Consider the following 15301-nt stretch of genomic DNA (forward strand, 5'->3'; position numbering starts at 1 on the left):
TGCATATTTTTATGTGTACATTTTATAGAAAAAGCTTTTAAAATGGTTTTTTCATCTTTTTTATTAAGATAAAGGACATGAATAATTTTGCACAAAATTAGATCATTAAAAGCATGATTAGTCAGAAAGTCATTAAACTTAAAACACTCAAGTGATAGGTCTTTTATCAAATGTGTGGTTCGGAAAAAAAGGACATCATTTTTCAAGTAGTCTAATGAAAGAACATATTAATCTGTCAAAATGAACAAGTTTAATTTTATGCTTATATTCATAGGAGGTTTGCTTCGATATTTTATTTTAATATGACATGTGACGTGTGGCGATGCATAAAATAAAAACAATAACACACATCAAAAAAGAAATTTATTTTAAATCAAGAATATGTCCCAGCCATTATAGTGTGTTTCCTGTTAGATTGGATTCCTGAATAGGAGAAAAAAATATCCAACAAACTCAGACAGTGATATCTGAGTTTAGTTTTCTTGAGAAAGAGATAAAAAGAAAAAGCTTCTTTTTTACATATCCTGCCACTCTCCTGTCAAGCTATCCGGTTTTCTTTTGTCCATTTTTGTTTGTCTTAGACAATTTCAGAATTTTGTGAGCGAAAAAGAGAGTAGCATAATTACATGCGTGCGAAGTTGCATTTCGCTTTTGTGACGTTTTTTGATGATGAATTGTGCTGGCATAAAAGACAGAATGATCAAATTCGCTTAACTGCTTGTCATAAAATCTAATCTAGAAAGGGACTGTAAAATATGTCTGTACTTTAGACTCTAGATTTACGGTATTTAGAAAAGAGAGTATTTCTATGTGGGTATGTAATGAGTCCTTGTTTTTACTTAAACATAAACCTAATTATTAGGAGCGCATATTTATTTAATGTTTCATAATTCTTTTTTCTTCAATTATTTTCCACTTAAAAAGGAACTTAAATTAGGAAATTATAAATGGATTATCTCTTTTAGTGAATTGTAAGAAAAATTTCTGAATATTTCCGTATATTTAACATTTTAACGGTTCCTCTCCCTTCCCCCCCCCCAAGTAGAAACGGATTAAGACTCCCGGTGGCTGAGCAGTAGCGCTTCGCGCTGTCGTGCCACAGGTCCCTGGTTCGATCCTGGGGCCGGGTAAGGTTGACTCAGTGGGTCAGTAAATGAGTCAGTGGGTCAATAAATGAGCACCAAGCATGCTTGGGAACTAAACTCTGGGGGTTCCGCGTTCGACTGACCACCTGACCGGAACATCTGCTCCTGCACACTAGAGCCCAAGGTCAAGCAAACTGAGATGGGCACAGTAGGTCTTGGCCCTCTATGGGCTGTCGCGCCACTGAGTTTAGAAACGGATTAAAACTGCCAGTGACCATGAAGTTTTGAGTTCCGTATTATTTTATTTAATGTTTCATAAATTTTTTTTCTTCAATTATTTTCCACTTAAAAAAGAACTTAAATTAGGAAATTATAAGTGGATTATCTCTTTTAGTGAACTGTAAAAAAATTTCAGAATGTTTGCGTATATTTAACATTTTAACGGTTCTTCTCCCTTTTCTCCCCAAGTAGAAACAAATTAAAACTGCCAGTTGCCATGAAGTTTTGAGTTCCGTATTATACTTATACATTTTTTCCCTATTATTTCACAATTCTTCTGTATAATTTTTCTTACTTTTCAGCAATTATTTTACTGTTTGAAACATCGTGTGAATAAAAGTGCGAGTCGGCTTTTTTGTCAAATCGATACAATGTAGAAACGAAATTCTCAGTATTATAATTTTCTCATAATAAGACACTTGAGCTTTGGTGGCAGAAGGCGCAGAATGGCCTTTCAATGAAGTGATTTAGGTTCGGGTCTCAGTAATGAATGGTCCATAAAAATTCTACCGACTTAGAATATTCACATCTGGTGAAAGTAGAGATTTGGTTCCTTACATTCACAGAGAAAACTATGGTAAAAATCTGTTCAGACAACAGTTATGTTTTAGTTGTAAAAAATTGCTTTGTTACATTAAAAACAGTCTAATTTCGGATTTTAAACTTAATTTAAAGGAAAAAGCTTGTTCTGTAAGGGAAAGCCAAGTGTGCCATTTTATATTGGTGATGTATTTTCAGTGATGATGGAATATTCAGGTGGTGAGGAGTAGTTGGAGATATTGACAAACTGAAGATTAATGCTGAAATCAGGAGATGATGAAAATAATAGTTGAGCCGGATTAGAATTAATAAAAAGGCTTTTATTTAGTAGTATATTTGCAGAGCTCGAGTTACAAAATATAAAAAATCATTCATACGAATTTCAGTTAAATCAATTTTGCATAATAATATTAATAAGGACAGGCCATGGGAGACAAAACCCCCACAACCTGCCTAATCAAAAGCCAAATTAAAAAGTCCGTGTAAATTGTTCCCAATGGACACAGGAGCATGGGTAGGAGATCCAAAATTGGCGATTTATTAAAATATAGCATAGCCAAAACAAAGCCAATCAGCACATCAATATTGGGTTTAAAATAATACCTTGGCGATCACGAGTCGCCAACAAATTTATGTGAATTATTACAACCATGCAACCGAAACATTTAGCCGTTGGAAAATTAGAATAAAAAGTTATAAATAGATTTTTGTTTTCGATTAGTAATGAAATAAAAAGTATCCGTTGCATTGATCTAGAAGAGAAGAAATAAATATTTTATGTTTGTTTTAAAAAGATTAAGTTTGTGATTTATTTTCAAAAAAAAATTATTCTATTAATAGAAATCAGCTTAAGTAATAAGAGATATTTAAAAGATAGAAAATAAATATGTGTATGCCAATTGTGGCATCACATTCTGGTATGGCAAAAAACCATTAAGGCTATGGGTTTAGTTCGTAAATTTTACGGTTGGTACATTCAACAAAGCTGCTTGTTTAAAACTGCAAATTTTTGTGATTTTTTTACAGTATATAGGGGAGAGTGGGGTCAATTGTAACACTTTTTACTTAACTATTTTTAACTAACAAAAAGTCCAATATATTATTAGTATTAACTGACAGACAAGTAAAGTAGACTATCCTCTACTAGAAAAAAAATAAATACCTTATTTTAAATGTTATTATATTAGTTATTAACAGTTTTTGACAGTCGTGCACTTGTTACAATTGTCCCCATTTACGGGGTCAATTGTAACAGTTCATAAATTGAACTAAAACATAGTTAATTATACATATTATCATAGTTATGATATATTTTTTTATTGATCAAAATAGTAGAGACATTTTAGGAGTAAAAATAATAATGAGAAAAGACCTAAAGGGTTAAGCTTTTAGCTTTAAGGGGTTAAAAATTTTAATTTATGCTATGAAAGGTGACAAATAAAATAATGCTTATGCAACATAATATAAATGATATAGGAAACTATTGGTGGTTCTTAAAGAGTTAAGTAATGGTTTGTAAACATAAGATTATTTATTTTTAGCTGTTACAATCGCTCCTTCACGTATTCAATCGTCCCCAAAACGCCATTCCAGCTTCATTTGTTGAAAACAATGCCAGTTATTTAACAAAACTAGTCTTTTTTTTAAATTTTAATTAAGGTGTCCACTTTCATTTTCGGTTAATAATTTTTCTTTGTTTGAACAAAAATACTTTGTTACAATATAATATTCTAATACCAAAAAAAGTACTTATGTAGCGTAAAAATATCTTTTGTGATGTAATTCTTTCAAAAGTACATAAAAATGGTTGCCAGCTAAGGTGTACATGTAGATTTATTAAATACACCTTGTGCACCACCTAGGAACCAAATCTAGAACCCGACACTCGAACTTTTTGCTCTGTTACAATCGTACCCTGTTGCAATTGACCCCACTCTCCCCTATACTAATCCCTATATCTCTCCCCTATACTCCCCTATATCTAAAAAATTATATCTCATAGCCATTTGAAAAATAAATATTTGTTTCCGTGTTTGAATATTTAATTTTTCAATTGGGGAATCTTTTAATCACTTTAAAAAAAGCACTTGGGTTTTTATTTACTTTATATAGATATTTCGCGCTACGTCACACAATGTCAATAGAGAATTTTGTCCATAGAGAATTCTGGCTAAATAAAAACAAAACCTAACATAAACCAAAACCAAAACCTAAACCTAAAATACTAGCATTTTGGTGCATCAATCGTGAAATCCTTTTTACCGTAAAATCCCTTTTACCGTAAAATCCCTTTTACCGAAAAAATCCCGTTTACCGTAAAATCCATTTTTGCCGTAAAATCTATTTTTGCCGTAAAAACTATTTTGGCCGTAAAATATTATGCTATAATATTTGCAGTAATATTTATTTGCTCTACGAATATCTTTATTTAAAAATTATTTGAATTTTACTGAGTTTCAGGTTTTGAAAGAAAATGACGCGAAACAAATACAGCATATGAAATGAATGAACTGAAGATAAATTAAATAATCTAAAAAATTTTTAACTGTAGTGCCTTCGACCAATTTTAAGAACTCCTTTAATCAAAACTCTATATGTTTACCAAAATCATTGTTAAAAATTAGCAATTAAAAAACAACGAATTTTAAGCGAATCAAAACTTAAATAAACATGAAACACGAATTCAATATCAAACAAAACCACAATCCAATTTCTTTGCAAACTAAGTTTTCCGCATTATAATATGAATTATAATTTTGGAATTATCAGCGCAAAGATGTCAACAATCTTTAATTAAAAATTGAAATTCAATTGCTTAATAAATTCTCTTTTCCATTCACATGCAACAAAGCATAAATATTGATTAAATTTATTAAACGTTTTATGAAGTTTTTAAAAATGTTACAATTGAAAATTTGATTTATCAAATTGTGTTCTCCGAAACAACTAAATACAATATCAATCGCAAAATTTGAAAGGGAAAAATTTTAAATGGATACAATTAAAATTAAGGCGAAAGCAGATTTAAAAATTGTTCCTTAAATTGTACTGGAGTAAATAACATATTTGCATGTGGTTCCGATGAAATCAGAATTTATTGTTAAATGATGTAAATCTGATTCAATATTCATGGAGTTGGAATTTAAAAGATAGTTTCTAATTAAATAAAGTGTGTTTGATTAAGGAAACATAATTCTTTTGAAAGAGATGGGATATGATATAAATTCACATTAGAAAAGAAATTTATAGGATTGTAGTAATGTATATTTTGCCTTTTTCTTTTGTTCTTTTTTAAATCCTATGAAATTTTAATAATGAATTTGTTATTTAATATTTTACAATATTTCAAAGTAAGATATTTATATTATTTGTAAAATTCATATAATGCAACATGAAATATATTTCAGTATAGAAGGGAAACATTATTTGTTATTGGAAGATAAATATTATTATAATGTCTAAGTATATATATATATATATACGTATCCAATATAAAGATCTCTCATATACTTATATAAAGGTCACCAAATGAAAAGTTTCCACTATGAATAACATTAAAAATATCGAAGCGATTTCAGTGCCATCATTCATAATTATAAATTATATCTAGATGAGTGCATTACAGTTTGATTAACCAGTTTGTGTTGGAGAATTTAAAGTAAATGCAAAGTCATACTAAAAAATATTTGCTGAATCGAACAATGTGTAGTAACACCAATGTTACTGACATAAAGTGAGAATAATTGAGACTTCTATTATTGATTGTATCTATTTATGGCGAACATTGTTCGGACAAACAGATGAGAAAAATGGCGTATAGTGTTTCAAGGAAAACTTAAATCAATATTTGATTTGTCAGTATAAAAGAAAACCAAACACGATGACCTTCAAATAAATTACGTGATTTGAGCAAAGGAATAGTGAATCGCGTTTTGATGCAAATAATTATACTGGAAGCATCTTTCTTAACACAAATTTTTTTTTCTTTTTTTTTGCATTTACTTAAAATATTTACATGTAAATCTTTTTCCGAGTTAAATATGATACACTTCTCTTACTTTTTTGTACCTTCTTGACCTCCTTACCTTCTAGAATTGTGGCATTGCTTTCCATAACAACTATTTATTTTCAGCAACACTTTTTAGCATTTAAGTTTTTATTTACATGCAAGATCTCTTACACGAAAATACGTATTTTTCAACTGAAAAAGTTAAGAATTAGAAAATTTGTGTGACTTTTTTCTGAAACTGCAATTTTACATAAAACAACTCATTTATTCTGATTTAGTGTTCTGCAATAAATCAGAAAGCTAAATATTGAAAAATGTCCTCTCAATCTTGTAAAGGGGAGTTTATTTAGTTCATAAATCATAACGGTGAAATCAAAAGGTGTATTTTTTCGCATTGACCTCTAATAATTATTAAATGTTGTTCACTGTTAGTAAGTGAGCAAAATTTGACAAGTATTGGTTAATATCTTGATGAAGCGCAGCAGTTGAAAAGCATTATTTTAATTTTTCCTTAAAGTTTCATGGTTAATTTTTAAAATAAATTAAACTTACCATATTGTCTCGAAATTACTGATGAGAGATATTTATTTACTTAAAAGCATATTAATCACACTACTTCGTCTTTTAAAGTTTCAAGTTTTTACTTTAATGAGTTATGTCATCACTAAAAATTTAACATTACTGGCAGCTCTGATTTCTCAAATCTCCATTTTTTTCTTACAAGAAATGCATTGATCATTGATTATGACCTCAAGTTTTGGGGCAAAAATCTTTAATATATTCTTAATGTATAAATTTCGCTAATAATAACGCATGGATTTAAGACGACAGAAAAATATTTACCGATGATTATCTAATGTCCTTATTTCTAATGCCAAAAGCAGCTTTTGACAGCTTTGTGAGGAATTTTACTTTTCGCTTCATCCTAATTTATCATCTTAATCTAGTATCCAACTTCAATATGGACTAACCATTTACTTTAAATGATTTCATTAACAGCTTTTCTGTCCTTTTTTTAGAAATTTGTATTTAATGTATACACAAAAGTTAAAAAAAAAGTTGGTTTAAACTAGTCGGATACTTTAAATTTATTTATATTATAGATATTTTTAATAGTAAAGCAAATAAAGCAAAGAAACGAAAGCTGGGAATATTGCAGTTTATGAGTTTGAAGCATTCAAAACATTGCTGCAAAGATAACGAAATCTTCCCCAACTATTATAGCAGATATTGTTTTAAAAAATGACATTTTGATTAACAAAAACAGCAAGCAAAATATAAAATGAATCTTTATAGATGAATTTGTATGTACGAAAGTCAAATTAAAATGATGTCTGGTCTGTGCATTTTCAGACAGTAAATCAGATTGTATGTTTCTCAGCTGAAGCCAAAGATTGAAATTTTCTTGGGTGCCAGCTAACAAAATTAATAAAAAGCTACAAAGTAAATATTTACCTACAAAATATTTCTTTCTAATTCCTATAAATTCTTCCTTCATTATTCATATTTTAAAGATATTTATGATACCATCTTCTTACATTAATATTCTATGTTAAGCAGTTAAAATTAAAAGCTGTGTCTTCATAAGAAATTGTACGGTTTTTCCTTTTCTAAGCAATATTTAATGTTAAGCATATATTTAAAATGGTATTTGAACTTACGTAATTTTTTAAAACTAATCAATGAGTAAATAAATTATATTTAGTTTTACAATAAGTAACATATCCCAATTGACCGCACTCAGTTAACATATGTTATTGAAAGGATAAATACGGAATTGTTAAAAAAAAATGAAGATCTAGCTTTCTACATCATTACTAAATAGTCTGATTTTTTTAATTAACAAGTTTTTAAACAAAAAAAGTTAAATAAGAATTTAATGAACAAAAATTCAGATGAAGATGCAATTTTCGTAGATGGGAACTTTTACGTTTAAAATTTAATCCTTTAGAATTGGAAGCTAAATCTTTTAAACCAAATCTATGTAAATACTGTTAACATTTGATACTAAACATATAACTCCCCTAAACATATAACTAAAATTTTTAACATTTTATTTCTATATAATTGCTGTCAAATTAAAAATTGTAGTTTCACTGCATTCGGCGAATGGGCCTATAGGCCTAGGCCGCTGTAAAATTTCCATAACTCCCCTAAAACTTTAGCCCCATTTACCAAAAATATGTGAACAACATCCATCCATATGTGACAAAATCCATCGCTACTATGCTAAAGTGCAAAACATTTACCCGACTCGTAGTAACAAAGTCACGACTTACGCATAAAATACAGCACACTAACGTGAATAAAAAGACAAAGAAGGACGAGTAAGAGTCAAAGTGTCCAAAGCTACAGGTTTACAATGCCACTTGTCTCCAGATGACCTCCAAGAATTCTAGGCTGACAGCAACGTGCTATTAACCATATCGTGACCCATGTACTAAGCTCTGACTGTCCAGGACAGCGAAAAATCAGTATTTATTTGCACATTACAGCAAGAAGAGAGAATTACTCAAATCAAAGTATTCAAATCAATACAATAGGGAAAGATTAAAATTATAATTTAAAATTTCAATAGAACTAAAAACAGTTGTAGACTGGCAGGTGTCCGGGGGCAGGTTTATGCACTCCTTCCATTGTTGACCATGATTTATTTCTTTGATGGATAAATCCGGCTCAAGGAACAATGGTTTATCTTCAAATTAGTTGCGAATCTTTCATTCACAGACTTGAATTTCGCGCAAAGCTTTTATTCTTGATTCATTGGGTTACCTGATACTATATCGTTGGCATATACTTTGAACATTTTACAGTCAACTGCCATGTCTCTTACTTGATAAGACTTGGAATAGAGCAAGATTCTATGATACTTCTTAGTGGTTATTATCTTCCATCTCAACTTTAGACCTTCAGCTTCACCAAATCAAAAAGCTTTGAATAAATTTAGACTACCTAGAGGTTTCCTATTCGTGGATAAAAAGTAAACTTTGCTCCTTTTAAATCTTAATTTCTTTCTTAAAGTGTTCAAACCGACTTCGCTTTCGATTTCACATAAAATTTAATCCTTTCAGCTTCACCTTTTAAGACGAACCGGCGTGCTTGAAGCCTAAATTAAAAGTGTAAAATTTTACAAGAATTTAAATCGTTTTGAAAGGTTTAATTAGTTTTGGCATTAGGAACAATAACGCCCTCATTTCAATTTTTTTCAACCTATTTTTCTCCCAGTTACTATCTATAGTATGATTCAGCAACTCCAAAAAGTCATTTTCCTTCTCATCAGATGAGGCTGATTCGTCGGTGGGCCTGATTAAAAGTACATGAACATCCATACAACTTTTTTCTCCCTCGGCAGTCATGTTCTGGTAGGAATCTCTTTCAAAATTTCAAGTTGCTTGCTTGGACTCTCAGTTAACTTTTTATCGAGTCTTTTAATAGCTCCTACGCTTCCTTGGAATCTGTTAATCATGGTGTTATGTTGTTAATATTTCTGAGCAATCCCTCGTTACCAACGCTCCGTTATGCTTTGCACACAGCCTTAGAAGTTTCTCATTCACTTTCTTTTACTCTGCTGTTCAACTCTTTAGGACTTCTTCAAGTCCTAAAGAGTCCTTCTTGCAAAAAATCTCTGTCGGAATCTGACTTATAGTCATTAGTCTTTAAAAAGGAATAAAATTTAACAGACAACAATGTTATTACTAGGGATGACACGGTTAAAGTGTTCGAAAAAGTCTCTTAGCCATCTAAAGACGTTCATCATCACTTTCTGATTAGGTGTAGGGCAGGAAAACTTGCCAGCCCCTAATACATAATAAGTGGAGGACTATTTAGGAGTTCTCATGGAAAATAGGCCCCTGCCTTATCTCCTGTGAGAATTCATTTTCGTACTACTTATAAAGCTTAAAGTCCAAGAGACGAGGCGGCGTGTTAATACAGTAAAACATTTTGAAACTTTTCACCTGAAATAATTTTGTATTTTGAGAAACAATATGCTTATCTTTAAAATAGAAATGACCGTAGCTACTGTTGTGTTTAAGGAAAGAAGTGATCAAGAAACAGTAGAGTCATCCCAGGTACCATATATCAAAATCTCAATCTTAAAAATTGATAGAAGAACCATTTTTAAATAACATATGATTTAAAGAACTTTAAATATTCAAATACATCCATGGGTTCATTTATAAAGCATTTATAGCTTTTTACGCAATTGATAGAAGAGCTATTTTTAAATAACATATGAATTAAAGAACTTTAAATATTCAAATACCACCGTAGATCTGTTTATAAAGTATTTACAACAGGAATTTGAAGCAATCAAAGCAATTCTGCCGAAGGCAGCTGAACTTCAGCTGCTGGTGTATTTAAATGTTAAACCAGCTAGTCACAGAAGACAGTGAGTAAAGCTTAGAGTAAGTATTGAAGGTTCTTCTTGCTGTTGTTGTGAACGTATGCATGTTTAGGCAGAAGGGGAGCGATTGTTCTGGTTTTCCAGTGGCGCCATCTATGGCCAAGAATTCGACTTCTGCCACAACATACGTTGCTCCCGTTTATAGGACGGACCCTTTCATGCATCCATTCATTCATCCACAGATCGTAATTTCGACTTGAATCAGAGAACGATCAGTGAATTGATGTATTGATCTATTTGTGTACGTATTGATTTGTAGATGCATTGTATTGATTTGTTTGAAGATTCTTAATATAGTTAATTAAAAATTACTTAGCTCGCAAGGAACAAAATGTTAGTTATTAATATTTATTATTAATGAATACACTTTTAACTAAAATATGTATTTTAAAACATTTTTATTTTAAGTTATTTATTTTAAAATTAGATTATAATAATTAAGTTAAAGCATGTTTAAAAGGTTTAATGATGAAGCCTTTGTTAAATAATTCATCAGGGGAAACCTTAATATACTCAGTGAAATTCTTTGAACTGAAATGAGTTTTGGGTAGATGAATTTATCAACCATAGTTAAAGTCATGTTTAAAACATAGTGCAGGCCTTGTTTCTGGCTATTTATGGTTGAGAAATGGCAGAAGGAAATTAAGGAAAATGAGGTTGTGCATGAAGTATTAATTTATTTTAGAATTTCTGTATTAGGTGATCACTTGCTTATTTTTTTATCTTATTAGGTAGATTAATCATGAATCATGAGTCAGAATTTACAAAATTTAAAATAATGTTTTAAATGAAGTTATTTTCTTCCATATTTAAAGAAAACGATTAACATTTATCTTTTAATGAAGTGTGATAATATATTTGATTTATTTATGTGAAAATTCAATTTTGTCTTTAATAGATATTTACTGCTCGATTATTACAAATATATTTTAATGAAAAACTTGAGAATCTGAACTGGGAAACTTCTACAAAAAATTTTCTACACTCCAAAACGTAGTGCAGAAACGGAATTTGGAAAAAAAAGTAATATTTACGTAAAAAAAATTCTATCAGTTATTGTAAATTGTAAATCGCAGCTTTTCGGTCGATACGGGCATTTTTTATTTATCTAGTATATCTCATTGAGTAGACAGTTAGTATTTAAATTTTATTATTATCATGCATTATATATATGTATATATATATATATATATATATATATATATATATATATATATATATATATATATATATATATATATATATATATATATATATATATATATATATATATATATATATATATATATATATATATATATATATATATATATATATATATATATATATATATATATATATATATATATATATATATATATATATATATATATATATATATATATATATAAACATTTTAGATGCCTATGATTTAAGACTATGAAAATATAATTATTTTATGCTTCAACACGAAACAATTTTGCCGTATGAGCTAAACGATACCATTCAACATACACAGATTAACTTTAATAACTTCTGTACTCTCTTACTTCTTCACATTAAATATAATCATGCAAATCGAGGTATACGAGGATCAGGATGTAATAAAAATTTTTTAAAAGTGACAAATTAAATTTCAATTTTATTTATAATACAATATTAAATAGTTGAAAGATTTAATTTTCTTCTTTAAAGGAAATGATATAATTAAAATTAAAACTTTTAACTTATTTTTTTTAACTTTCAAAACCCTATTTTTGATATGATCAAAGCTCGTAATATATTTGACAATTTAAAAAATTTATTTCCATTAAAAGATTTTAACATAATTAAAAGCTATAACTAATAAAAAATTTTGGTAGAACTATTTTTAATTATAATGATACTAACCAAAATTTAGGGAAAGTTAATATATCCGATAATGAATGTCACTGTGAGAAATATTTTGAATTTGTTGACAAATATCAATAAATATCGGCAAATAAAATTTGTTGACAAGCCTGCTATTACTGATAATTTAAAAATTATAGATAATTAGAACTAAGAAAATTATTGTTGAAATGCACAAAATTTAGAACCATTTATCTTAGATCAATTAATAAAATTCTAAAAAACTTTCTTAATGATCTCAAAAAGTTTCGTTAAAAAATATCTAATACCTTTCTATCTTTACCTATATATTTTTGTCTTTTAAATATTTTTACCTTTAGGTTTATTAACTGAAAATGGTCTGTTTATTATTACTTTCAAAACTCTTTTTTTCATAATAAAGAAAAATTCAATAGCAGAGAAAATTCCACAAGTACTTTTTTTTTAAATTTACAAAGCAGTTGAAAAACTACAAAGAAATTTCGTAATTACCCATATGAACAAATCAAACAATAACTATAAAATCGTCTGTAAGAAATTATCTGTTAAACTTTAGAAAAGGAATTAAAAATACCGTAAATCGGGGCGAGTCTACCCATCCAGGGGCGAGTCTTCCCATTTTAGTTTTATTTAATTTTCACTATTTTAAATTGAAAATAAAAAAATTTTTACCGACGGAGGACTTAGTTCAGACTCTAAGGAAGATGGTGCTGTAGTAGTTTGATCCGTTTTTATTTATTTGGTGTCTTTTTAACCGACCTGTTCAAACGTCTTTTGAGAGATTTGTATTGAAAATCAGCAAACTTTTAGTTGGTGCTCCGTAAGTACGTTATTATTATTACTAGTTTCACATTGGTTAAGTGATAAACTTATCTAAGACTAAGATTACATTAATTTTATATGAAAAAAAAACAAAAAGAATGTAAGTTTTGCTGTTGTAAACAAAAAGCCAGAATTCGCGGGGCGAGTCTACCCATTCGTATTTAGTTTTAATAAAGCGTAATAATATAATTTAGAACTTTGTTTATATTAAAATTAAGTCATTTTAAATGAATTTGAGTATATTATTTTAATTCTACATTGATAAATTTATCATTAATAAAAAAATTCATAGGTTAAATATAAATGTAAATATAAAATATGTTTATTTTACCTATTTTTTCAATTTTTATATTACAAAATTAACTATTTTTATTTAATGCCAGTTAAATAAATTATTATTTATAAATTATTATTACCACCCAAAAGAATGGGAAAAGGATTTTTCATGATTCCTAATGTTTGAATTTCGATTTTGTTAATAATCTTTAATTATTATTATTTAATAATTATTTAATTGTAAATTTATATTAATTTTAATTTATTTTTATCAACAATAATTAGAAAAAAAATGTTATTTTATAATGTGATCAAAATGTGATAATCGATCAAATACTCAATTTGTGTTATTTTAAGAATAAAAAAATGGAATATATAATAAAGTTATGAATTTTATTTCATAAATATCCTATATAGTAACTAAAGTAACAATTTAATAGTAAAATTTAATTATTTACAATGCAAACATTCATTTTAGTAGAATGGGTAGACTCACCCCATACGAGAGATTTGTCAGCAGTTCTATAAAAATATACAGTAACAGCGTAACTGTTAATATTTTCTAAAATCAATTTCACAGCTTTAAAGAGGGATAAATAGCGATTCCGAAACACCTATTAAAAGCCTTTTTTCTTTAATATTTACAAAAGTTTGGCCACTTGAAAGTTGACAAACTGAAAAAATGGGTAGACTCGCCCCGGTTTACGGTAGTTAAAATTCCAAGATTAGTAATTTAAATAATAATAGTATCATTAAAATTTTTTAGCTTTCCATTAAAGATTAAAATTTAAATTATCAATACAGTTTACATACAAAATTTTCAATTCGAAATTTCTTTAAATTCATATTAAATTTAAAAAAATCACTTGTGGGTCTAATACATACTTTAATTAACCTAGCACTGTTTTCTCTAACTGCTCAAATAAAATTATTAACAATGTTATTTAAGAAGGTTTTATTTTTTAATTATCACAGAAATCTACCTACATCAGATTTTATTTGACAAAATTCCATTACAAAAATAATTCCATTGCGAGTTTTAATTTCCTAAACTAAAATGTGTACTTTTGAGTTATTACAATGAATATAAAAATTAGATTAGTTGCGATTGGTGGGAAATTATAATTATTATTTGTTTTTTTGATAATTTCCTTTACAATGCAAAACTTAACTTTGTTCAAATAAATGGAATTCCACAATGATATAATTTTCTAATTAATCACTTCTAGCTAACTTATTTTTACAATTTTATAAAAAAAATTATACTCTTAATATTATCTTTAATTATTCAATTATCATCAATTCAATTATTTTTAATTTTTAATATTATAAAATTTTGTTAAATAATACTTACCCCGAGTAAATAATATTATTTCTTTATCATTAAGATAATATTAATTTCTGTTTCTTGGAATGAAGCATTAAAAACGAAGAAAATATCTGCATTTTTGATGTATACGATAAAAAGATGATTTTAAATTTAATATAAATGAACTAATTCAATTTTCTTAAAAAGTTTTTTAAATTGTTAATCTTATTAATTTTAATCAAAACAATAGAATTAAAAACAATTAAGTACTTATTTATCCAAAAGTCAAATAGTAAAACTCTTCCAAAATTTAATGAGAAAAAATAAATATCCAATATCGTAATTAAATCCTATAAATAATCATTGAGTTAATCATATGTTATAAAAGATAATAACTTTATTAAAAAATCCTTTGTTAACGATATATTTATTTTCGACATGCGCAAACCCGATTTGGGCAAATTAGTGGTGATAAATGTCCTAATAAGAATTTTTAATTTAATTACAAATTAAGAAAGAATTATTTTTTTCGAAATATAATTTCTCCAAAAATCATCAAAATTAAAATTTCTTAGAATAAAAATTCAATCTTTGATTATTATAGGAAGAGGAAAATGTCAATTCGCCCAATGTCTGACTAAACTGTTTCGTAGTTATGGCAGGGATAATTTGTGAAGGCAGTAGTATTAACTTGTTAAGTCTGCAAAAATTTTTGGTTAGAAAGTTGA

General features: G+C 27.8%; 1 protein-coding gene across 6 annotated transcripts in view; it reads right to left on the bottom strand.

Annotated features, from left to right (window-relative positions):
* The window catches only part of LOC107452990 (cell adhesion molecule Dscam1), a 308431-nt gene that overhangs the window by 94972 nt on the left and 198158 nt on the right, over positions 1-15301 (bottom strand). The window lies entirely within an intron of this gene.

This window comes from Parasteatoda tepidariorum, chromosome 10, assembly GCF_982258835.1.
Source record: "Parasteatoda tepidariorum strain Cologne lab strain chromosome 10, Ptep-v5.0, whole genome shotgun sequence".
NCBI classification, from domain to species: Eukaryota; Metazoa; Arthropoda; class Arachnida; order Araneae; family Theridiidae; genus Parasteatoda; species Parasteatoda tepidariorum.